The sequence below is a fragment of the Nycticebus coucang genome, chromosome 21 (genome assembly GCF_027406575.1).
Source record: "Nycticebus coucang isolate mNycCou1 chromosome 21, mNycCou1.pri, whole genome shotgun sequence".
NCBI lineage: Eukaryota > Metazoa > Chordata > Mammalia > Primates > Lorisidae > Nycticebus > Nycticebus coucang.
This window is the reverse complement of record NC_069800.1, coordinates 2,119,928-2,144,284: the sequence shown is the minus strand read 5'-3', so window position 1 is coordinate 2,144,284 and position 24,357 is coordinate 2,119,928. Positions and strand designations below refer to the sequence as shown.

At 41.0% G+C, this 24,357-nt stretch overlaps 1 pseudogene; it reads right to left on the bottom strand.

Moving 5' to 3' along the window:
* Positions 1–3,379: 3,379 nt before the first annotated feature.
* The window catches only part of LOC128574174 (laminin subunit alpha-1-like), a 55,986-nt pseudogene continuing 35,008 nt past the window's right edge, over positions 3,380–24,357 (bottom strand).

Here is a 24,357-nt window from a genome sequence, read left to right as displayed (position 1 = left end):
AGCCCTAGTTTTCTTGAGCTGATGAGTCTCTGTGGTCCACCAGCTGAGGGTGGCAGCTGCCCTCTATCCACAAGCCAGGCCGTGTGTTACCAGGAGGACACAGCATGTCAGGCTCCCTCCTCCTCCTCCTCATCAGTCAAAGGTCCTGGGTGGGTGGGAATCTGTAGGGCAGGTGTCTTAATGAGAACAAAACTGACCACACAGAAAACTGACTTCCTCCTTCCAACAAGAGACAAAAAGAGCCAGCAACCATCACCTTCACTCAGGGCTGTAGCTGGAGGTCAGGGGATTCAAAATAACCCTGAAGATGACAATGAAAATAGGGGACATTGTAACAGCTAAAGTAGGGAGACATTTTCCAGATTAGAAACATTAAAATGTTCTAATTAGGAAACTGCTGTTAACAATTTTCCTTTCTAACCGTGAGGTTTCAGCAGGGGTGGGAAACCTGCAACCTTAGGGAAACTTGTGGCCTTCTAGATCCTTAAGTGTGGCCTTTGGACTGAATCCAAATTCTACAGAACAAATCCTTTAATTAAAAGGGCTGCAGCAGGGAAAGATGATGCTTTTCTTAACTCCTTTGGTGCTTAAAAACAATCATGAAATCAGAAGGCTATAGGGTGGGGTTGGGGCATTTTTCACGTTACAATTAGTAAATTGCTGGAGAGTTCCTTGGTAGGAACTCTGTGTAAGAAAAAAGAGACAGAGTCTCACTATGTCCCCCTCAGTAGAGTGCTGTTGCATCACAGCTCACAGCAACCTCAAACTCTTGGGCTTAAAATGTCCAGCAGTTTTTCTATTTTTAGTAGAAATGACATCTCCCTGCTGCTTGGGCTGATCTCCAACTCCTGAGCTCAGGCGATCCATCCACTCGGCCTCCCAGAGTGCTAGGATTACAGGTGTGAGCCAACTCAAGTTGCTTTTAACTGATCTTGTCACACTTGCTGTTAATTACAGATATTTATCTGAACAGAGCAGCCCCTTAGATGAGAGAACTTAGATGTTACAATTCTCTAATAGCAAAAGACAATTTATTGTCTTAATTATTACAGTGCTAGAAAGCAGACCTTACTTACTTAAGGGACTATAGCTACTTTATTACAAAATAACAGGGCAGGTATTGAGCTTGGTGAGATTGAGTTATTAAATGCCTCCTATTATATTAATATGTGAAAAAAGATGTTGTTCTCCACTTACAAATGCATTTCCTTTCTAGAATTATACAACTTTGTTAGTAATAGGAAAGTATTTATCTGTAAAAATTGTGTACACACATACCCCTCATGCTTGGAGGAATGGTCTTTTTTTTTTTTTTTTTTGAGACAGCCTCAAGCTATCACCCTGGGTAGAGTGCCGTGGCCTCACAGCTCACAGCAACCTCCAACTCCCGGGCTCAAGTGATTCTCTTGCCTCCACCTCCCAAGTAGCTAGGACTACAGGTGCCCTCCACAATGCCTGGCTATTTTTTGGTTGCAGCCATCCTTGTTGTTTGGTGGGCCCAGGCTGGATTCAAACCTGCCAGCTCAGATATATGTGGCTCGCGCCTTAGCTGCTTGAGCCATAAGCACTGAGCCTCTTGGAGGTATTTTCAAAACAAAAATGTACAGTGATTTCCCCACAATTTAACTGTGGCTCATTGAGACAGAGGTTGTTTGAAAAAAAGTCTGCTGTAGTCCCAGCTGCTCGGGAGGCTGAGGCAAGAAAATCGCATAAGCCCAAGAGTTAGAGGTTGCTGTGAGCCGTGTGACGCCAGGGCACTCTACCCGAGGGCGGTACAGTGAGACTCTGTCTCTACAAAAAAAAAAAGAAAGAAAGAAAAAAAGTCTGAAGCTTTTAGAGTTTATGATCCACAAACAAAGCATATGGTACACAAACAAGATGCAGCAAAAAGAGCACTTCTTTTTAAAGAGTTAAAAATTATGCCCAAGAGATAATCTATTTCATATCCTTCGCAATAAAATAAACAATAGCACAAACCCTCTGATGTGCATTAAGTTTTTTCCACAGCCCTCAGATGTTAACAGAATGACACATCACGTGTAAAATCATGGGGACATCTCACATTCCAAAGCAGCCGTGACATTTACCCTTCCTTTCTAGGTGGTTCCACAGGCTGATGGATTTTCCATTTAAGAAAGCTTCTCCCATGCAGTCTCTGAAATGGTTACCTTCATGGCAGGAGATTTCTGATGTAAGGAAACAAACACATAAGCTACATTTAGTTTACTTGGTGAAGTGAAAAAAAATTCTCCCAGAGCACAAACTCCCTGAGAACACAAACGGAACAGATTTAAATTTTGAGAGAGTAACATTCAGAAAAACAGCCAGTTTGTAATCACTGGATTTCCTTTTAGTTATGAAGTGGGATTTTAGAATGAGCAGGAACTAGACAGGATCTTAAGGATCATCTCGGTTACTGCTGGAGAAAGCTTCTTTTACATATGAGGAAACAGAGACCTGGGGAATGTGGTTGGTCTGGTGAGGGTCCCCAACACGATTCCAGGTCCAAGGAGCTCAACTGCATTTAACAGGTGAGGGATAACAGATGAAATAAACATGGTAGGCCCCTTTGCTAAGCACCAATCAGTATCAGTCAACCATTAGCTAAAGAAACTTTATAGAAATTAACATGGAATATTGAATTTCCTGCTTTGCCATTAGAAAAGAAACCCAAAACAACAAAATGAGCCATTGGCTTCCTGTCATTGATTACATCATTGATCAAGCACCAGCCTAGCTCTGCAGGTGAGTTGTTACAAAGCAAAACAATAGAAGTAGAAAACTCTTCATCTGCCTGAGACCTACTCAACAATTTAAAATATTAATTTTGTAGATGGGTAAAGTCAGTCAATCGGTCCTGTTCAGATCAACTTTCAGAACGTTACCTTGATTTGTCCTCCTAGTCCTCCAACGAACATGAGTGTTGAATTGTTTATATCCAGAACCTTGGCTGTTCCAGGGGATTTACTTGTTTTTGATGGTGGCTTTTGATTTGAGCTCATTTCCTTTACACTCAGTGAGACAATGTTTACAAATGTAAGGGTCACAAAGAATCATAAAAGGAACTTTCAATGGTAAGAATGATGTGTGTGTCACTGAATAATCTGACACTTCCCTTTTCCTTCTACAGATTAAAGTCGCCGTGTCTGCGGACAGAGACTGCGTCAGGATTATTCAGTGACACACACAGCAAGCAGCAGGTCCAAAGTGCTATCCAATAATGAATTTTCCATGTGGAGCAGGCTTCTCTTGATAATGCACACTACTTTGTGTTTCAAAAAGTGAGCAATCAGATGATGGTAAGAATGATTTTGTTTGGTAACATGTTTACATATGGGAAAATCCTCTTTTAATAGGGTATCATAGGAAACTGTCTCACTCACATGAGATTTAATTCTTTAAGGACAAGGAACTTATCACCTTGAAATCTTTCCACCTGAACAAAAAGGATATTTGATGATCATTTGGTAAATTGAGAGGCTCATTCGACAAATATTTATAGAGCAATTACTGCACTTGCCACATTATTTCTTGGATTAGTAATGATTTGCATATGTATCTTACATTAACCTTAAAGATTCTAAGTTGGCATTAACTTTTGCATTCAGAGCCATCCTTTGGGCTGACATTTGTTTGTTTTTGCCACTGTAACTGAAGCAAATGGAAGCCAGAGGTCATAAAAACCCACATTTCTTTTCTGATAGTGAGGGCAGTGAGGAGGGGTCACAGAACGCCCAGAAAATCCCCTCCCCCAGAACACAGCCAGCACATGTCCCAAGGGTGGCTGTAAAAACTCTCCTTGGCTTTGAACTTCTCCAGATGCCCAGCGGCTTACGAATTTAGTGACCTGGATTTGTACGACATTTGTGGGTCTACAAACTGTCTCCTCAGACTCCTTCAGAGGACGAGGCCAAAGCCGCACAAACGTTCTGAAGACTATTGTGATTATTAAAACTAAGTTGGTAGAATGAAGAAGCAGCACCATATAAAACCAATGAAACTCAGAGGGTCGGTAACACTTGTATCACCGCGTCCTGTTCCCTCGAGGCTGATGTAGCCGTAAATCTAGGCCTACCAATAGCTCTCCATAAAGATATGGAGGTTTCTTGGCTGATGACGTTTGGAAACATGCTAATAAAAAGCAAATCTCAAAGAAAATGAGTTGGGTCGCTGGTTTAAATACACCAAGATGAGGCTGTGAGGACCTGGGGTTACTAGGACCTGGTGTGCAGGAATTCTGGGGATGGGGCGCGACCCAGCCAGGCTGCCAAGAGCCAGGGATACAGAGAGCCCCGGGCCCCGACTCACAGAAGCTGCTTGTTTCCGGGCCTGGCTGATCAGCAGTTTAATTTCAGAAAGGTTTCTGTTCAGATTCTCTTCTAAAATCTTCAAAGGTTTCAACCGATCAAATAGAAGGTTGGCTTGTGTTTCCACATCTTTAACTTTTCTTTCCACTAACAGAGCTGGCGAATGCAACAGGGCAATGGGTGAAAAGGAAGGAGGAGAGGGGGAGAAACAAGATAGTGAACTGTTCATCACTAATGCACCAGGAAAACAGAATATCCTAATAATCATTCTGTGAATTATTGGTAAATATTTGAAAAACACACCAGTAGTGTGCATTTACCCAAGGCTCTTCTTTATAAATGCTAATCCTATGTTAGCACATTTTTTCTTTTAAGGACGGTTATGAGCAAGGCCCAGTTGCATGTTGAGTGAGCACGATGCAGATTTTAAAACTGCAAGAAAGGGCCAGGTACCGTGGTGGCTCATGCCTCTAATCCCAGCACTGTAGAGGTGGGTGGATGGCTAGAGCTCAGGAGTTCAAGACCAGCCTGAGCAAGAGTTGAGACCTAGCTACCAAAACCAGAAAAATTAGACAGGAGATATGGTGGGCACCTGTAGTTCAACTACTCAGGAATCTGAGGTTAGAGGATCACTTAAGCCCAGGAGTTTGAGGTTGTCATGAACTATGACCCCACAGCATTCTAACACCCATGGTGACAGAGCGAGACTCTGTCTCAATAAAAACCCCCAAAAGAACCTCCAAGGAAGGACACTGACGTACTGGTCAGGTTTGAGTCATGCAGGAGGTTGTTTGTCTCTCGTAATGTGGCGTTGACCCCGGACAGGCCAGTCGATGTGTTGAGCAGCTTCCAGCTCAACCCCCTGCCACATCTGCCAGCCTGCTTACAGTGCTCCGGTTTACAGATGTGGCCAGCTCTTTAGTTCTGGCTCCTTGGTGTCCCACATCTAAAATAAATATATACGTAAGTGAGCACTCTGCTGATTTCCCTGATACACACAGGGAAAAGAATAAAACTGTGACAAATACAACTTTACAGAAAAACATGTTATGGTAGTTTATTGATTATTGAATACAAACTGAGCCTTCTTTGCTTTTTTTTCTTTTGAGCAGTGGTCAATGGTCTACAGAGCTTCTTGTTTTCCATGGAAATACAGCTGCACATAACACGCTCTACTACTTCTTTGTAAAAGAAAATAAAAACCACAATGTCACCTCCCCACCAGCCCCTACAACTAAAGTCTGTTTGATTCTGTGCTAAAAATGAATTACAGTTTTATCTGCACAGAGAGAAGACCAGAGACAAGAAGGATCAGACTTGCTTCCTGAAATTAACATTCTTACTAAAATTAACAGAAAAATATCAATAACAGAAAATTATCTAACTCATTGTTTCTCAGTAAGGGATCAATCATATTACCTATGCCCCTCCTGCTCTCCCTTGCTGACAGGCATGGGGTGGGGCGTGTCTCTGTTTTCACAACATCTGGAAAAAGCTAAACAGAAAGAAAAGGAATGTACATTTTTAGACCTATTGACTTGAAACTACTTTTGAAATTCTGTTTTACAGCCTCAAACAGCTCCGGACAGACAGCTTAGGTGTGAGCTCCTACTCAAAAAAACAAGCAAAAAAAAACACCAAAAAACCCCTACCCCTACCTCTGGGGCAGAATTACTAAGATCACAACCACCACTGATAAAACCTGTCCTTCCCTATGCTGGGGGCCTGCCGCTAGGACGAGGGACAGAGCTGATGCTGGGTCCACAGTAGCCTGCGGATTCAGCTACAGCCATAAATCTTCTTCACCCCCTTTACAACAACTGAAGAAAAAGCCAGAATTCCTGGTTCTCTCAGCCAACAATATCTCTCTGTCTTTCACTCTGTTGGCTATTTTTCCCGTCTACATAAAGTAAAATAAACTTTTTCTTCTTTCTATCCTGATCTTTGTCTGGAGAAATCGTTCACAAAACCGGCCTGCACTAGAGCAAGGACATGTGTGGAAGCATACTCCCTCCCTCTTCTCATAGCTCCCTTGTCTTGAGTAAAAGGTACATATTCCTGGGTGTCACAAGAATGTGACTACTTTGTTTCACTATAGCTGCCCCCTCCCCACTTTTTTTTAATGCCCTACTCCCCTTTAAATCCTAAAAACTCCAAATTCCACTTTGGAAAAATAGCCACAAGTCTAGAGGTAGTCTGTGTTTGTCCCAGGCATGTCTTCAACTTGGGCTTGAAAAGCCTCCATTGATTGGGATTTGTGCTTCAGTCACTTATTTGTATTCAATACTCTTTCAGGGACAAATTTTATATATATATATATTTTTTTTTTTTGGAGACCAAGTCTTACTTTGTCATCCTTGGTAGAGTGCTGGGGCATCTTAGCTCACAGTAACCTCAGATTCCTGGGCTCAAGTGATTCTCTTGTCTCAGCCTCCCAAGTAGCTGGGAGGTGCCCACCACAATGCCTGGCTATTTTTAGAGACGGGGTCTTGCTCTGGCTCAGGCTGGTCTTGAACTTGTGAGCTCAGGCCATACAACCTGCCTCAGCCTCCCAGAGTGTTGGAATTACAGGAGTGAGCCACCACACTTGGCCTAAATTAAATAATTTTTGATTCCAATTCTTTGGAATATGATTTCAATATACAATGAGATCATGAAAAGTATGGGCTAATAACCCCATGCTTGGTGTCTTATATATTAATAAGCTAAATTTCTTTACTTGGGTTCTTTTATCACCCCTTGTCACCACAATTAAACATGTTCTCCACCTCAATTCATATCTGGTTAAGAAAGCTTTGTAAAGAAAGTCTACAGTCAAGAAGGACTTAGGATAGAGGACTGGCCTTTGCCCACAGCATCAACTGGATGCATAAATAATAGCAGAACAAAGAATAAATACCCATTCAAGGTAAACTGGAATCAGCTGTACTAAAAAATCTGGGTAAGGATTTTTTTAAAGCACTATTAATTTTTAAAGTGTTTTATCACAAATAAGGTGAAACATTAACAATAGAAGCCAGATAAAGGGTATACAAAATGGCCTTTTTATCCTCCTTGCAATTTTTCTTTAAGTGTGAAATATCTCCAAATGAAAAGTAATTAAATTCTTTAATTAAAATATTAGGTCAGGCACACTGGCTCACACCTGCAATCATAGCATTCTGGGAGGCTGAGGCAGGTGGATTGCTTGAACTCAGGAGTTCAAGACGAGCCAGACCAAGAGAAAGACCCCATCTCTACTAAAAATAGAAAACTTAGCTGAGTATCATGGCAGGATTCTGTAGATGCAGCTATTTGGGAGGCTGAGGTAAGACGACTGCTTGAGCCCAAGAGTTTGAGGTTGCTGTGAGCTACGATACCACAGCACTCTAGCCTGAGGCAACAGAGTGAGACTCTGTCTCAAAAGTATATATAGATCTACACCATATTATCCTTTAAAAAATAGGAAAGGAAAAATACACTTCCAGATCAGAAAATCCTCTATTGATTCAAAGTAAGAGATAATTCCAGGGCTCCCAGCACATCTCTGCTGGACACGCTCAGACTATGTCAGAAACTTAGCAGGCACACCTGGGAGCAGAGCTTCTGCACCTTGTTAAGACTTTCAAAAAATGCGTAGGAAGAACCAAGGAGAAGTTTGAGGTGGTATAAATAATGAACTGCAACACAAATCATTCGTATTACACTTAAAAAATTATTCTACTTAAAATGCTAATGAATACTGCATTACCAAACCATCAATATGAAGGTGATGGGTGGGCCTATTTCAGAATGTTTGATTGCCTCATGAAGGAAGATGACCAAGTCAGAATTCTTCCACTTACTACATTTATAATAAACCTGGCATTTTCTCTTCAGGCAGGTAAAGGGCAATCTGGCTTCCTTCCTTACTCATCTTTTTGGATGCCTCTTCTTTTATTGAAGTGCTGTGTCAAGCTCATTTCAAAAATAATCAATTAAGATGGCTCTATAAAGTGTCTGTTATAATATTCTACTATGTCAGTGTACATGTTCTGAAGTAATTTAAAAAGAAAGACCCAGTGATCTTCACTTCTCAATCATATTCCTTTACAGATAAAACCTTTATCAGTCTTGGTCTGATTTTCCAGTGGAGACTCTGGTTGGACTGCCTGAGGCAGGCCTGCCTGTGCTCCTGTGTGGTGCTCTTACAAGGAGAAGACATTGTTAGATCCATAAACTCCTTTCTACTTACCTTCAGGAATTGCTCTATGTATCGAGAGTGATTCATTGGTCTGCCTGGTAATTTTATCAGCATTCTTTTGAAATGTTTGCTGTATTTCTCAATTTACTCAGTTCCGATGCAATACCTATTTAAAGAGAAGGGGGAGGAAAACTTCTTTTTTAGGTTAGCCTACTAAAAAGTTGCCTAGGAAACAGCTTTCTTTATCACTTCTGACCCATCTACTGAATCAATAGCTTAATATGGAGAATCGCAATATGGAAAGTTTTCCAGCAAGACTTAGCACCATCCATGATGGAGAATAAGAGTGTGTTTTTAGCCAGCTTGGTCTTTTTTTCCACTTTGCTTATTGCACTTTCTCACTGATATTTCTTCTTAAATTTCATCCCCAGTTTTGAGCTAATAAAATGAAGAACTGTGTTTAAATCACGCAGTGTTAACCAGACTCACCAGCTCCCTGTTCACACTTTATCATGGTCACCTTTCTCCTCTGGGCTATGAACCCCAAACATGGGATTCTATCGGGAGCTCCTTGTCCTCCCTCTGCTTCCCTGGCCATCCCCCTGTCCCTTCCGGACACCCAACTAGGACTCAACTCAACCTCCTTCTCAAGTTTGGTAAAAGATTTTACTTTTAAAATTTCTGTTCATAATATACAATCACATTTACATTTTGAACACAAGGTTAATGCACTTTCTTTCTTTTTTTTTTTTTTTTTTTGAAACAGTCTCACTATGTTGCCCTCAGTAGAGTGTTATAGCATCACAGCTCACAGCAAACTCAAACTCTTGGGCTTAGCGATTCTCTTGCTTCCCAGATAGCTGGGACTACAGGTGCCTGCCACAATGCCCAGCTATTTTTTGATCCAGTTGTCATGTCACTCTACCCAGGTCAACAGAGTTAAGACTGTCTCAAAAAAATAAATATATAATGGTACAGGGCACAATGGCTCACTGTACTAGTAATCCTAGCACTCTGGAAGGCCAAATCAGGTCCATTGCCTGAGCTCAGGAGTTTGAGACTAGCCTGAGCTAGAGCAACACCCCTTTTCTAGTGCCTGTGGCTCAGCGGGTAGGGCGCTGGCCCCAAATACAAAGGATGGTAGGTTCAAGCCCAGCCCTGGTCAGCTAAAAAAAACAGCAATGACAACTACAATAAAAAAAAAAAAGCGGGACATTGTGGCAGGCTCCTGTAGTCCCAACTACTTGAGAGGCTGAGGCAAGAGAATCGCTTAAGCCCAAAAGTTGGAGGTTGGAGGTTGCTGTGAGCTGTGACCCCATGACACTCTACTGAGGGTGACAAAGTGGGACTCTTGTCTCAAAAAAAAAAAAAAAAGACCCCATTTCTAAAAACAGCTGGACATTGTGCCGGGCACCTATAGTCCCAGCTATTTTGGAGACTAAGGCAAGAGGATCACTTGAGCCCAGGAGTTTGAGGTTGCCATGAGCTGTGATGTCACAGCACTCTACTAAGGGTGACAAAGTGAGACTCTGTTTAAAAAGAAAAAGAAAGGAGGCGGAGGAAGATGGCAACCGAGTAACAGCTTCCTTGCATCTGGGCACCGTGAGTCTGGGGAGATAGGACTCCAGGCATCTATGGCTGGTGGGATCAGCCTATTATCACCCCTGAGAGGATACAGGGAGTCAGCGAGAGACTTCTGGACCCCAAGAGGAGGACTAAAACAGTGGAAAACCGGCAAGTGGTCGCGTGTGTTCAATCTGTCTAAACCCGCCTGCAACTGTAAGTTCAGTAGCAGTGAGACTACAAACCAGAAAGGCCTTACCTGTGAACTGTTTTGGTGTCTTTGGACCTGGCACTCAGCTGAACTGCATTGGGGAGAGCCTGAGCGGGAGTGCGGAGAATTTTGGCCTTTGTCTGGGGCCCCAGTCTGGGCCGCTGAGTCAGACGGAGCTAATAGTGTTTGGCTCTGGGTCACAGGCAGCCATTGTGAGCGATCTGCCCCGGCAAGCTCCGCCCTCAGGGTCGCAGAGCTCGAATTGGGTGGGAGCTGGTAACCCAGCGACCAAGTAGCCTAAGGGCGGGGTCTGAGCCGCCTTGCAGGCCTAACCCTCGGGGGCAGAGGGAGACCAGTTTTGGAACACAGGGTAAGTGGATAGCCACTTCAGCAGTGATTCCAGCGACAAGCACTTCCCTGGGAAAGCTTCTGCTCAGTAAGTGAACAAGCACAAAGTGCCTTTTAAGTGGGCTGAAGAGAGATTTAGGGTGTCTACCTGCTGGGGTTTGAGAAACTAGCAGCCTCCAGTCGTATCAGAACTGTGATTAACATCTCATACCCCCAGAAGACCACGTGTTGCCCAGACAATATTCAATAACATATACATGCTGCTTTGTTTTTGGTTGTGTGCTTTTTTTTTTTTTTTTGGTTTGATTGTTTTTTTTGTTTGTTTATTTTAATGTTGTTGATTGTCGTTTTGTTTTTTAACTTCAACCTTTTCCATACAGATCCTTTTTCTTTCTCAAATTTTCTAGTTTAATTATAATTTCCCATTGCTGCCTATTTCAATAAATAGAACTTCATTTTTGTTAGTGTTTCTACCGCTATTAGTTGGTCTTTCCAGCCAATGTTATCCCGTAAAGTTTTCTGTTTGCTTGTTTTGGTTTGATTTATAGCATTTTTGTCTTCCCTCTCTACTTGGTGGAGGTGGGGTACTGTGTCTGATCAGGTTAGCAAGAGCTGCTGACCTCAAGGGAACCACCCAACTGGGCACCCCCAGAAGGTGGTTTTTTTTTAAGGTTGTATCAAAGTACCCTACTGTACACCTATATTGCTCTCTCTCCCTCTTTCTGTGCCTCTCTTCTTTTTTTCAATATTCCTTTTACCCACCCCCTCTCCTTTCTCTATTTTTCTTTTTTTTTTTCCTTATCACTCGGTCCTCCTTTCTTTCATCCCTTTTATGCTCTTCAACCTTCTCACCCTTCTGGTCCTGTAACCCTTAGTCCACAGGCACGAGAACTTAAAGAGGAAGAGGAAGTGAAAGGAAAATTAGGGCAAGGAAACAGATAAAAGAAATCACTCATGAGGAAGAATCAGCAGAAAACTCCAGGCAACATGAAGAACCAGTCCAGAACAACCCCGCCAAGGGACCATGAGGTAGCTACTGCAGAGGATTCCACCTATACAGAAATGTTAGGAATGACAGAAAGGGAATTTAGAATACACATGTTGAAAACAATGAAAGAAATGATGGAAACAATGAAGGAAACTGCTAATAAAGTGGAAAATAACCAAAAGGAAATCCAAAAACAGAATCAAATAAGAGAGGAACGATATGAAGAATATGAAAAGGATATAGCAGAGCTGAAGGAAATGAAACAGTCAATCAGGGAACTTAAAGATGCAATGGAAAGTATCAGCAACAGGTTAGACCATGCAGAAGAAAGAATTTCAGAGGTAGAAGACAAAGTTTTTGAGATAACTCAGACAGTAAAAGAAGCAGAAAAGAAGAGAGAGAAAGCAGAACGTTCACTGTCAGAATTATGGGACTTTATGAAGCGTTCCAACATACAAGTTATAGGAATTCCAAAAGGGGAAGAAGAATGCCCCAGAGGAATGGAAGCCATACTAGAGAATATTATAAAATAAAATTTCCCAAACATCACCAAAGATTCTGACACACTGCTTTCAGAGGGATATCAGACCCTAGGTCGCCTCAACTCTAACCGAGATTCTCCAAGACACATTGTGATGAACCTGTCCAAAGTCAAGACAAAAGAAAAGATTCTGCAAGCTGCCAGGAGTAAGCACCAGTTGACCTACACAGGCAACTGTAGGAAAAAGCACCAGTTGACCTACAGGGGCCATCAGAGTGACCACAGACTTCTCTAATGAAACTTTCCAAACAAGAAGACAATGGTCATCTACCTTTAATCTACTTAAACAGAACAATTTCCAGCCCAAAATTCTGTACCCTGCTAAGCTAAGCTTAAAATTTGACGAAGAAATCAAATCATTTACAGATACACAAACATTGAGGAAATTCACCACAACAAGACCAGCTCTACAGGAAATACTTCAACCTGTTCTGCACACTGACCATCACAATGGATCAGCAGCAAAGTAAGAACTCAGAAATCAAAGGACAGAACCTAACCTCCACATTGATGCAAAAGATAAAACTAAGCAATGGACTCTCACAAAATAAGACAAATAGAATACTACCACACTTATCAATTATCTCAATAAATGTTAATGGCTTGAATTCCCCACTGAAGAGACATAGATTGGTTGACTGGATTAAAAAAATACAAGCCATCCATTTGCTGTCTGCAAGAAACACACCTGGCTTCAAAAGACAAATTAAAGCTCCGAGTCAAGGGTTGGAAGACAATTTTTCAGGCAAATGGAATTCAGAAGAAAAGAGGAGTTGCAATCTTATTTTCAGATACATGTGGATTTAAAGCAACTAAAGTCAAAAAAGACAAAGATGGTCACTTTATATTGGTCAAGGGAAAAATACAACAAGAAGACATTTCAATTCTAAATATCTATGCACCCAATTTAAATGCTCCCGGATTCCTGAAACAGACCTTACTCAGTCTGAGCAATATGATATCTGATAATACCATAATAACAGGGGACCTTAACACTCCTCTTACAGAGCTGGACAGATCCTCTAAACAGAAATTAAACAAGGATATAAGAGATATAAATGAGACCCTAGAACAACTGTGCTTGATAGACGCATATAGAACACTCCATCCCAAAGATAAAGAATATACATTCTTCTCATCACCCCATGGAACATTCTCCAAAATTTTTCATATCCTGGGACACAAAACAAATATCAACAGAATCAAAAGAATTGAAATTTTACCTTGTATCTTCTCAGACCATAAGGCACTAAAGGTGGAACTCAACTCTAACAAAAATGCTCGACACCACCCAAAGGCATGGAAATTAAACAATCTTCTGTTGAATAAGAGATGGGTGCAGGAAGAAATAAAACAGGAAATCATTAACTTCCTTGAGCATAACAACAATGAAGACACAAGCTACCAAAACCTGTGGGATACTGCAAAAGCAGTTTTGAGAGGAAAATTCATCACTTTAGATGCCTACATTTGAAAAACAGAAAGAGAGCACATCAACAATCTCACAAGAGATCCTATGGAATTGGAAAAAGAAGAACAATCTAAGCCTAAACTCAGTAGAAGAAAAGAAATATCCAAAATCAAATCAGAGATCAATAAAATTGAAAACAAAAGAATCATTCAGATAATTAATGAAACAAAGAGTTGGTTTCTTGAAAAAATAAATAAAATAGATAAACCATTGCCCAGACTAACAAGGAATAGAAAAGTAAAATCTCTAGTAACCTCAATCAGAAATGATAAAGGGGAAATAACAACTGATCCCACAGAGATACAAGAGATCATCTCTGAATACTACCAGAAACTCTATGCCCAGAAATTTGACAGTGTGAAAGAAATGGATCAATATTTGGAATCACACCCTCTCCCTAGACTCAGCCAGGAAGAAATAGAGCTCCTGAATAGACCAATTTCAAGCGCTGAGATCAAAGAAACAATAAAAAATCTTCTAACCCAAAAATGCCCTGGTTCAGATGGCTTCACTCCAGAATTCTACCAAACCTTCAAGGAAGAGCTTATTCCTGTACTGCAGAAATTATTCCAAAAAATTGAGGAAGAAGCAAACATCTTCCCCAACACATTCTATGAAGCAAACATCACCCTGATACCAAAACCAGGAAAAGACCCAAACAAAAAGGAGAATTTCAGACCAATCTCACTCATGAATATAGACGCAAAAATTCTCAACAAAATCCTAGCCAATAGATTACAGCTTATCATCAAAAAAGTCATTCATCATGATCAAGTAGGCTTCATCCAGGGATGCAAGGCTGGTTTAACCTACGCAACTCTATAAACGTTATCACCATATTAACAGAGGCAAAAATAAAGATCACATGATCCTCTCAATATGATGCAGAAAAAGCATTTGATAAAATCCAGCATCCTTTTCCAATTAGAACTCTGAAGAGTATAGGCATAGGTGGCACATTTCTAAAACTGATTGAAGCTATCTATGACAAACCCACAGCCAATATTTTACTGAATGGAGTAAAACTGAAAACTTTTCCTCTTAGAACTGGAACCAGACAAGGTTGTCCTCTGTCACCTTTACTATTCAACATAGTGCTGGAAGTTCTAGCCAATACATTTAGGCAAGACAAGGAAATAAAGGGAATCCAATGGGAGCAGAGGAGGTCAAACTCTCCCTCTTTGCTGACCACATGATCTTATACTTAGAGAACCCCAAAGACTCAACCACAAGACTCCTAGAAGTCATCAAAAAATACAGTAATGTTTCAGGATATAAAATCAATGTCCACAAGTCAGTAGCCTTTGTGTACACCACCAATAACAGTGAAGATGAGAAGCTAATTAAGGACACAACTCCCTTCACCATAGTTTCAAAGAAAATTAAATACCTAGGAGTATACCTAACGAAGGAGGTGAAGGACCTCTATAAAGAAAACTATGAAATCCTCAGAAAGGAAATAGTAGAGGATATTAACAAATGGAAGAACATACCATGCTCATGGATGGGAAGGATCAACATTATTAAAATGTCTATACTTCCCAAAGCAATCTACCTATTCAATGCCATTCCTATCAAAATACCAACATCGTACTTTCAAGATTTGGAAAAAATGATTCTGCATTTTGTATGGAACTGGAAAAAACCCCGTATAGCTAAGGCAGTTCTCTGTAACAAAAATAAAGCTGGGGGCATCAGCATACCAGATTTTAGTCTGTACTACAAAGCCATAGTGCTCAAGAGAGCATGGTACTGCCACAAAAACAGAGACATAGACACTTGGAATCAAATTGAAAACCAAGAAATGAAACTAACATTTTACAACCACCTAATCTTTGATAAACCAAACAAGAACATACCTTGGGGGAAAGACTCCCTATTCAATGAATGGTGTTGGGAGAACTGGATGTCTACATGTAAAAGACTGAAACTGGACCCACACCTTTCCCCACTCACAAAAATTGATTCAAGATGGATAAAGGACTTAAATTTAAGGCATGAAACCATAAAAATCCTCAAAGAAAGCATAGGAAAAACACTGGAAGATATTGGCCTGGGGGAAGACTTCATGAAGAAGACTGCCATGGCAATTGCAACAACAACAAAAATAAACAAATGGGACTTCATTAAACTGAAAAGCTTCTGTACAGCTAAGGACACAATAACCAAAGCAAAGAGACAACCTACACAATGGGAAAGCATATTTGCATATTTTCAATCAGACAAAAGCTTGATATCTAGGATCTATAGAGAACTCATATTAATCCACATGAAAAAAACCAACAATCCCTTATATCAATGGGCAAGAGACATGAATAGAACTTTCTCTAAAGACGACAGACGAATGGCTAACAAACACATGAAAAGATGTTCATCATCTCTATATATTAGAGAAATGCAAATCAAAACAACCCTGAGATATCATCTAACCCCAGTGACAATGGCCCACATCACAAAATCTCAAAACTGCAGATGCTGGCATGGATGTGGAGAGAAGGGAACACTTTTACACTGCTGGTGGGACTGCAAACTAGTACAACCTTTCTGGAAGGAAGTATGGAGAAACCTCAAAGCACTCAAGCTAGACCTCCCATTTGATCCTGCAATCCCATTACTGGGCATCTACCCAGAAGGAAAAAAATCCTTTTATCATAAGGACACTTGTACTAGACTGTTTATTGCAGCTCAATTTACAATCGCCAAAATGTGGAAACAGCCTAAATGCCCACCAACCCAGGAATGGATTAACAAGCTGTGGTATATGTATACCATGGAATACTATTCAGCCATTAAAAAAAATGGAGACTTTACATCCTTCGTATTAATCTGGATGGACGTGGAAGACATTATTCTTAGTAAAGCATCACAAAAATGTAGAAGCATGAATCCTGTGTACTCAATTTTGATATGAGGACAATTAATGACAATTATGGTTATGGGGGGGAAACAGAAAGAGGGAAGGAGGGAGGTGGGTGGGGCCTTGGTGTGTGTTACACTTTATGGGGGCAAGACATGATTGCAAGAGGGACTTTACCTAACAATTACAACCAGTGTAACCTGGCTTATTGTACCCTCAATGAATCCCCAACAATAAAAATAAAGAAAGAAAGAAAGAAAAACAGAAAGAAAGAAAAATAAACAAGGTAAGTTAGTGTTGGGGTTCAAAGTTTTAAGAAGCTAAAAATTATGTTGATACAGGAGAATCTGATTGCCAGTTCTAACCATGCAGGACGGAGCATGTCAGACTCACCTCAAACTCTCTCAGGTTGGCACTGGCCACGAGCAGCAGACGGTCGCTTTCCTGGCTCTTTCCCTCTGTGTCCTTCACCAGTGTCCTGGCCGCCTGCAGCTGTCCACTGTGCTCGGCCGGGAGCCGGCTTGCTATTTCTTTCAACACTTCCAACTCTTCCTGTGGCTTCTGGTATGTTTTCTGAATTTATGACAGTAAGTCTTCAGCAGCCCTGATAAATGTGAACAGTCCCCACAGTAAGCAAATGAACACCAAAACTTGTTCTTTCACATGACAGCAGAAGGAATTTTTACATATTCATACCATGTTTCTCCCTGAAATCGTGATGCAGCATAACTGTTTAAGCATGGAAACTATTTTTCCAAGATAGCTACAGATATGGAAGATTTACACTTTACCCTTAACAAATTACTTTTATTCACAAAATTCCTAACACATTTTAGTAATGGAATCGAAATACATAGTCTCAGTGAATCTGGATTTAGAAAATTAGGACTACAATCTGTGTTAATGATAGGAACTGCAATCTTTCATCAGAATACGGCCAGAGATTAACAGGAGGCTAATCAGTGATTTGCTGTGAATTCACCAGTTTATTTATATGATATAAAGGGTTTTCTGTATCTACTTAAGAAACAGATTTTATAAAAACTTTCAAATTTAAATTGCTAAAAAGATATCATTTTTACCATGATAAAAGTAGGCATTAGGAAATGGAAAGATTTTCTCCTATTTCTTTATAAGTATGCTACCAAATTGTTTATTTAAATTAACTTTGAATTCATGGCAGTGTGAACAAACTTCATACAACAAATTCTTGCAGTGGTTGAATACAGCCCATTAACTCTCTGCTTCAGTTGGTCAGGAGAACTTGGAAAAACTGCATGGAAAATGCCTTATAAAACATCCTCACCTTTCACAGATACCAGATCTCTGGGTCAAGTCATATCTGACAGTATTTTTCAAGGATATATATTTTAACTCTGACATCATTAGAATAATATTAGGACTATTTACACACTTATAACTTCTACTTATTATAAAGATGTTGGTCTATGAAACAGGTAATAAGATCTAAAATAGATACATGAAAAACACAAATAAAACCAATATATTTCTCTACTGTCTGATCATGAATCTGTCATTCCTTATCATTAAATAAGGTACCTTGGGTTGGGCATGGTGGCTCACGTCTGTAATCCTAGCACTGTGGGAGGCAGAGGTGGGAAGATGGCCTAAACTCAAGAGTTTGAGACCAGCCTGAGTTACAGTGAGACCCCCATCTCTAACATAGCTGAACATTGTGGTGGGCACCCGTAGTCCAAGCTACTCATGTGGCTGAGGCAAGAGAATCACTTGAGGCCAAGAGTTTGAAGTTGCTGTGAGCTATGATGCTACAGCACTCTACCCACATGAAAAGAGTGAGACTCTGTCTCAAATAAATAAATAAATAATAAAGAAAGAAAAAAATAAGGTATCTGAGCAAGTTTAAGATGAGGTCAAATTTTCACGTATGACGTGACTTTACTCTCTCGACTATAATGAGATGAAGTGACAGTCCTTCAGTGGCAGGGACAGGATTAATAAAACCCTCGGAACATTTTGTTGGCTTTTTCTTTTGTGTTCAGTTAACAGAATACAACAGTCTTTTTGAAACTATGTTCTGCCACAACACTAGTGTCCCGTATAGTTAGAGGGGTCTGTCCCCATCTAACTTACTTGAATACAGGGACCCTTTTCCTCTCTTCCGACGTCCCACCCCCAGGCTGCACTGTTCTCTCCATTATGCCTTCTTCTCCTTTGGAGATAACACCCAAACTTCTGTCCCTGGGAACTTACTTGAGTTCCAAGGTGACATTTTGGTGCAACTGCATGAAGTTCCTTTTCTGTATGGTTTTGAGCAAAGATGAAATGTTCCGCTGCATATTCTCAAGTATCAAGCTGGGCAGCTGGAAATCTTCATCCAAAGTCTGATTCAAAGTTGTTGCCTTTTCAACCATTTCTATGGAGAAAATCATCAATTATATAATAAATCTCTCAAAAGTGAACAGTACTAAATGAAAAACTTAGAGCCCTCTTTGATAAGTGATGTTCTGTTCACCTAAGCTGGGCTGGACCTCCAGGCCTGGCCAGGGACTTGGGATAACCGGTTTATTGAATGTGAGTCTTGGCAAGTACTCATCATCTCCCTAAGGGCAGGGTCCATTGTGTGTACCTGGCACAGACGTTGACACATAAAAGTTCTTAATAAATAATTATTTAACTTAATAGAACATGAAGAAACTACTGATACTTCATGGTATTATTAATATGATTTGTTTTAATAATTTTCTTACCTTTGTCCTACAAAGTCGGACTTGCATAGGATTCTATACTTTTAAGCCATTCTACCATAATCCAAAAAGAAAAGCAAAAATATGATTCTAGCAGCCAGAAAATTGAAAATAGCATGCTAAAAGCCAGATTAGATCCCACTGAGGAGTGATTAAATTTACTCCAATGTGGAGGATAAATGTTGGCACCAAATGGAAGCCCCAAATTGTACCAGCTCCTTCTTTGTGCAAATGGATGGGGAGATATCTGACTTTACCATAATGGGGCTTGAGAATTAGCCATGATACAGAAAATTTAAAAAGAAACATGCATTTTTTTTTTTTTTTGGCCGGGGCTGGGTTTGAACCCGCCACCTCCGGCATATGGGACCGGCGCCCTACTCCTTGAGCCACAGGCGCCGCCCAAAACATGCATTTTTTAAAAGCTAAAATTCTCAGTCAAACACTATGGCCTGGACATTTCAAGATCCCCAAACTGTGGCATATGCCAGTCTTTTGGTTCCAGGAAGCCCAGCACAAGACACACACAGCTGTACATTTGAATGCAAATGTGACTCTTCTTTCTAGAATAGCACAGAGTCCCCAAACCAGACACTGCCCACACTACATTGGATGTTCCTCTGCAGCCTCTCGATGAACGTGGCCAGGTCCTGACTCTCTTTGAAGATTCGCTCAGTTTTCTTATTCTCCTTTTGGCTACTTGTTACCACTCTAGTGAGCTGGCAGAAAATTAAGGTCTCCCATTAGTTTGATTGTCAATAATATGGAAGGTTTGGTTTCCAGTCGTTGCCTCTTCCAAGCCACAAAATTATATAATCCAGAATAGAGAGCAGAGATGTACACCATCATGTGAACCAAGGTTAATATCTGGGATTACAAATGATTGACTAAGTGGTTAATGAAATACGTAATTTACAACCCACCCAGCGTGAGAGAAAATGGTATACTTTTATTTCATTTTACTTATTTTTCTTGAGACAGAGTCTCACTTTGTCTCTCTTGGTAGAGTGCTGTGGTGTCGTAGCTCACAGTTGCCTGAGTAAGAGTGAGGCCTCATCTCTAAAAATAGCTGGACATTGAAGTGGGCACTTGTAGTCCCAGCTACTGGGGAGGCTGAGGCAAGGAGACCACTTGAGCCCAAGAGTTTCAAGTTGCTTGAGCTCAAGCGAACGACCTGCCTTGGCCTCCCAGAGTGATAGGATTACAGGCATGAGCCACCATGCCAAGCCTGATGGTGTATTTTTAAAAGCAGTGGAATTGGCTGTCAAACCACAGATTTTTCCAGAGTCTATACTGAGAAGATCCTCTATTCATTTTAGGACCCAACTATGCAGAATACAGAAAGCAAATTTTACTAATTTGTATGGCCTATGAGACTGTAGTCTCTAAGGGATTAAGAACATGGAGTCAGGCAAGGTAGAAGTTAGACCTGATTCTGCCAGGCCCAGGACCTGGGTATCACCAAGCTCTATGTGTAACACTGGGTTGACAGTAACACTTGCCTCCTGGGGCCATCATGAGAACTCAGTGAGATGATGTGTAGAAGCTGGGGCTTAGCTGCCCTCAGCTGTTACTTTTATTAGGAATTTTATAATTGGTTGAAACAAAGATTGTTTGTAATTTCCAAGAATGTAAAGTAACTGAGATAGGGTCTAAAATTGTTTTCTTTTTGCATCACAGAAAACATTTTTCTTTCCTTGAAACTGTCATTAAAAAAAAGGAAAATAGGGCCAGGTGTGGTAGCTCACTCCTGGTTTTCTAGTTTAAGACCAAAGAGAATCTCCTTTAATAAACAGAATATGTTTTAATCAGCTTATCACTCCTACCAAATGTTTACTTGATAAGCTGCTTAAAGTCCACACTTAAACCCTCAGCCATTTTCCAAAGCATCAATAATTCTGAATTAACAGGAGGCAAGCTAGTATTTTTTTAGGGTGGTAGTGTGTGTGTGTGTGTGTGTGTGTATGTGCTGAGAGACGGACCAGATACACCCATGTGTATCTGTTTACACAGATATACTATCGCATTTTATACACAAAAACGTGTGTATGCATGTGTACACACATAATTCATAAGTGAAAAATTGTCCTTCCCTCCTCATCCGCAAAAAGAGATTTGTTTTTAGGTCACTAAAAGCCATTCATGTGCCATAGGCTGAACAGAATAAGTAATTCCCCCAATGAAATAAAAATGAGCTCACTTGACTTTCAAAGTCCTAAACTCCAAACTGCATTGAAGCCTGAATGTTGCACAGACACCAAGTCCTAAGGACCGTGCCCTGCTGGCTCAGCCCAGAAGTTTCCAGAGTGCCTTACAGGTGTGTGGTGGTGTACCTCGTGCCCACCATGTGCTCAGTTACAGACTGAATTTAGAAGAAGAAATCCCAGTGATTTTCTAATCATGTCCCACCTCTATGCTGTGGTTCAGAGGGGAAATCAGAAGTCCACGAGCAGAGTAACTGTCCAACTCTTTCCTTAGCAGAGGTGACAATAGAAATTAAGGCAGAAGCCTTTTCTCAGGAAAGCACAATGACCAGTAGGGTTAAAACCAGTTTGATGATAAAATACCTGAAGCAAAGCTCCTGGGAAGGAGAGGCTGCATCAGCTAAGCAGAGCCTTCCAGATGGCCCAAGGCAACTGCTCAGGAGGTTTGGAAAAGAACCAATTGCTGGTTCTTTATGGAAGAAATTTACCTTCTTCTGCAGGTCGTTCATCTCTTTGGCAACACCTTCAAGTTTAAATTTTGCCAGTTCCTTTTGCATATTTTCTTTCAGTAATGATTCCTAAGAAGAAAGGAAAAAAAATTTACAGTACCCCCAAGTAAAATGCTCTGGTTCTTTGGTGAGAAGCACTGGTTCTTTCTTTCTTGGATCACAGAAAAAATTCTTCTTTCCTCAAAACTGTCATTAAAAAAAAAGAAAGAAAGAAAATAAAAGAAATAGGGCCAGGTGTGGTGGCTCAGGCCTGTAATCCCAGTAGTCTGGGCTGCAGAGGTGGGAGGATCCCTTGATCTCAGGAGTTCAAGACTAGCCTGAGCAAGAGAGAGACCCTGTCTCTAGAAAAAATAATAAAACTAGCCGGGCGTTGTATCAGGTGCCTATAGTCCCAGCTACTTGGGAGACTGAGGCAAGAGGATCCCTGGAACCCAGGCTTTTGAGGTTGCTGTGAGGTAGCCTGACACCACACACTCTAGTCACAACAACAACAACAAAAAAGAAAATGAATCGGATTTACTTACATTTCTATGATAGCTTTCTGAGCCCATCCTGCCATCTTTTGCTTGTTATTTCCTATGTAGATTTACATTTAAAATCTGCTGTGTTAAGCAGCATCTAATAGTGCTGCAACTGGGCTCTATTGCACTATCAGAGTCACAAAATTTCTTTTCTTTTCTTTTCTTTTTTTTTTTTTCAGAAAGAGTCTCACTCTCCTACCCCAGGTAGAGTGCCATGGTGTCATCATGGCTCACAGCAACCTCGAACTCTTGAGTTCAAGCCTCCAGCCTCCTGAGTAGCTGAGACCATATGCATGCACCATCACGCTTGGCTAGTTTTTTCATCTCACTCTTGCTCAGGCTGGTCTTGAACTCCCGAGCTCAAGCAGTCCACCTGCCTCAGCCTCTCAGAGTGCCAGGATTACAGGTGTGAGTCACTGCACCTAGCCATAAATTTTAAATATAATTGCCAACATTTAAACTGTTTATTGGGCTAAAGTACAAAATAATTCATAAAAGAAAATTATAATTACTAATAAATAAGTACTTAGTTTATACCAATACTCCTCTAATTTTTTTTTACATGTATGATTTTATTCCTTAAAGCAACTCTATGAAATGGTTACATCACTGTTTGGGGTTGGGGATTTAAGTAATGTTCTCAAGGCTTCTGTGTTGGTAAATAATGGGGACAGCCAAGAGTTAAGAGCTCACACTCCTAACCTCTGCTGAATACACAAAAACTAATTTAAAGAAATAAACAAGTGGCTCCCCTGCATTTTAGACCCAGAGTCTGCTGAAGAAACATAAAACTCTGATTTACCCCTAGAGATTTCCATATAGTTTTCTAGGAGAAAGACTTTTGTGCCTTGCAACTCCTATTAAGAATCATATATTTAACAAAAAATAGTTCATCTTCAGCATAAACCAACTTTAAGGAAGATGTTGTTTGGATTTTTCTGTTTTTGTAAATAGGACAGCTGTTTTCAAATACCCAAAGGTCTGCTGTCTTAAAGAGGAATGGCAGACTTTGTCTTATTTCACAAGCAGAAGCAGAACCACAGGGGCAGACTTAATAAGGAGACCTCTAAGGAGTAACTAAAACAACCAGAGGTGCCCAGCAGAGAAATAAGTTAGTGTGTGAGACAGGGAGGTCCGTCACTGGTCCCCATCCAGGGAAGCAATGGAAGTGAGGCTCCTGCCATAGCTGGGACAGACAGAATGACCCTTCCCATCTCACTGACTCTCTCACAAAGACACGTGGTACACATTTCTATTGACCTCTGTATTCCCAGGACCTACCTGACGATACTCAGTTGTATTTTCCAGTTTTGACAAAATTCCATAAGGGAGAGGGATAATGCTCGTGAGGTTCATAGAAAGAACGGCATCATTAATGTCATCCAAGTTGTTCAGTGGCACACCCACACACTCCTCATCACAAGCTGAAAAGAAAAGAAACAGAGTTAATAGAATGCGATCTGCCCAAACTTCCAGGGCCTGCACGAGCCATTCTGTGATAACGACAGAGCACCCGATGAGACCCAGCAGCTCCTCTGAGCTCATTCCCACCCCAGCTGTGCCACGGGGGGAACGGCAGGAAGGCTGAGTCCCTGTTCTCTACTGATGATGCCAAGACTCAGATTAGGTAGGTGACTTCCCTGGGACACACAGAAATAAACAGCTGAGCCTGAGAGTGGCACCCAGGGCTGGCCTGAGGTTCTGCCCTACACATACAGTGGCTTGCACACTGGGACCGACTGCAATGAAACCCAGCATTTCCTCTCACAGCCTGCTCTGCAGCTCCTCCAACAGTCTGCAGAGGCATCTTCAGCAAGCACAAAGGAAGGACATTGGAGAAAATAATGGGGTGTTTGTGCTGATAATAAATATAAAAACAAAAGTGAAAAAACTCCCTGATGCCATGACCCTACCATTCCTTCCTACCCTCACCATGAACCACTGAGAAG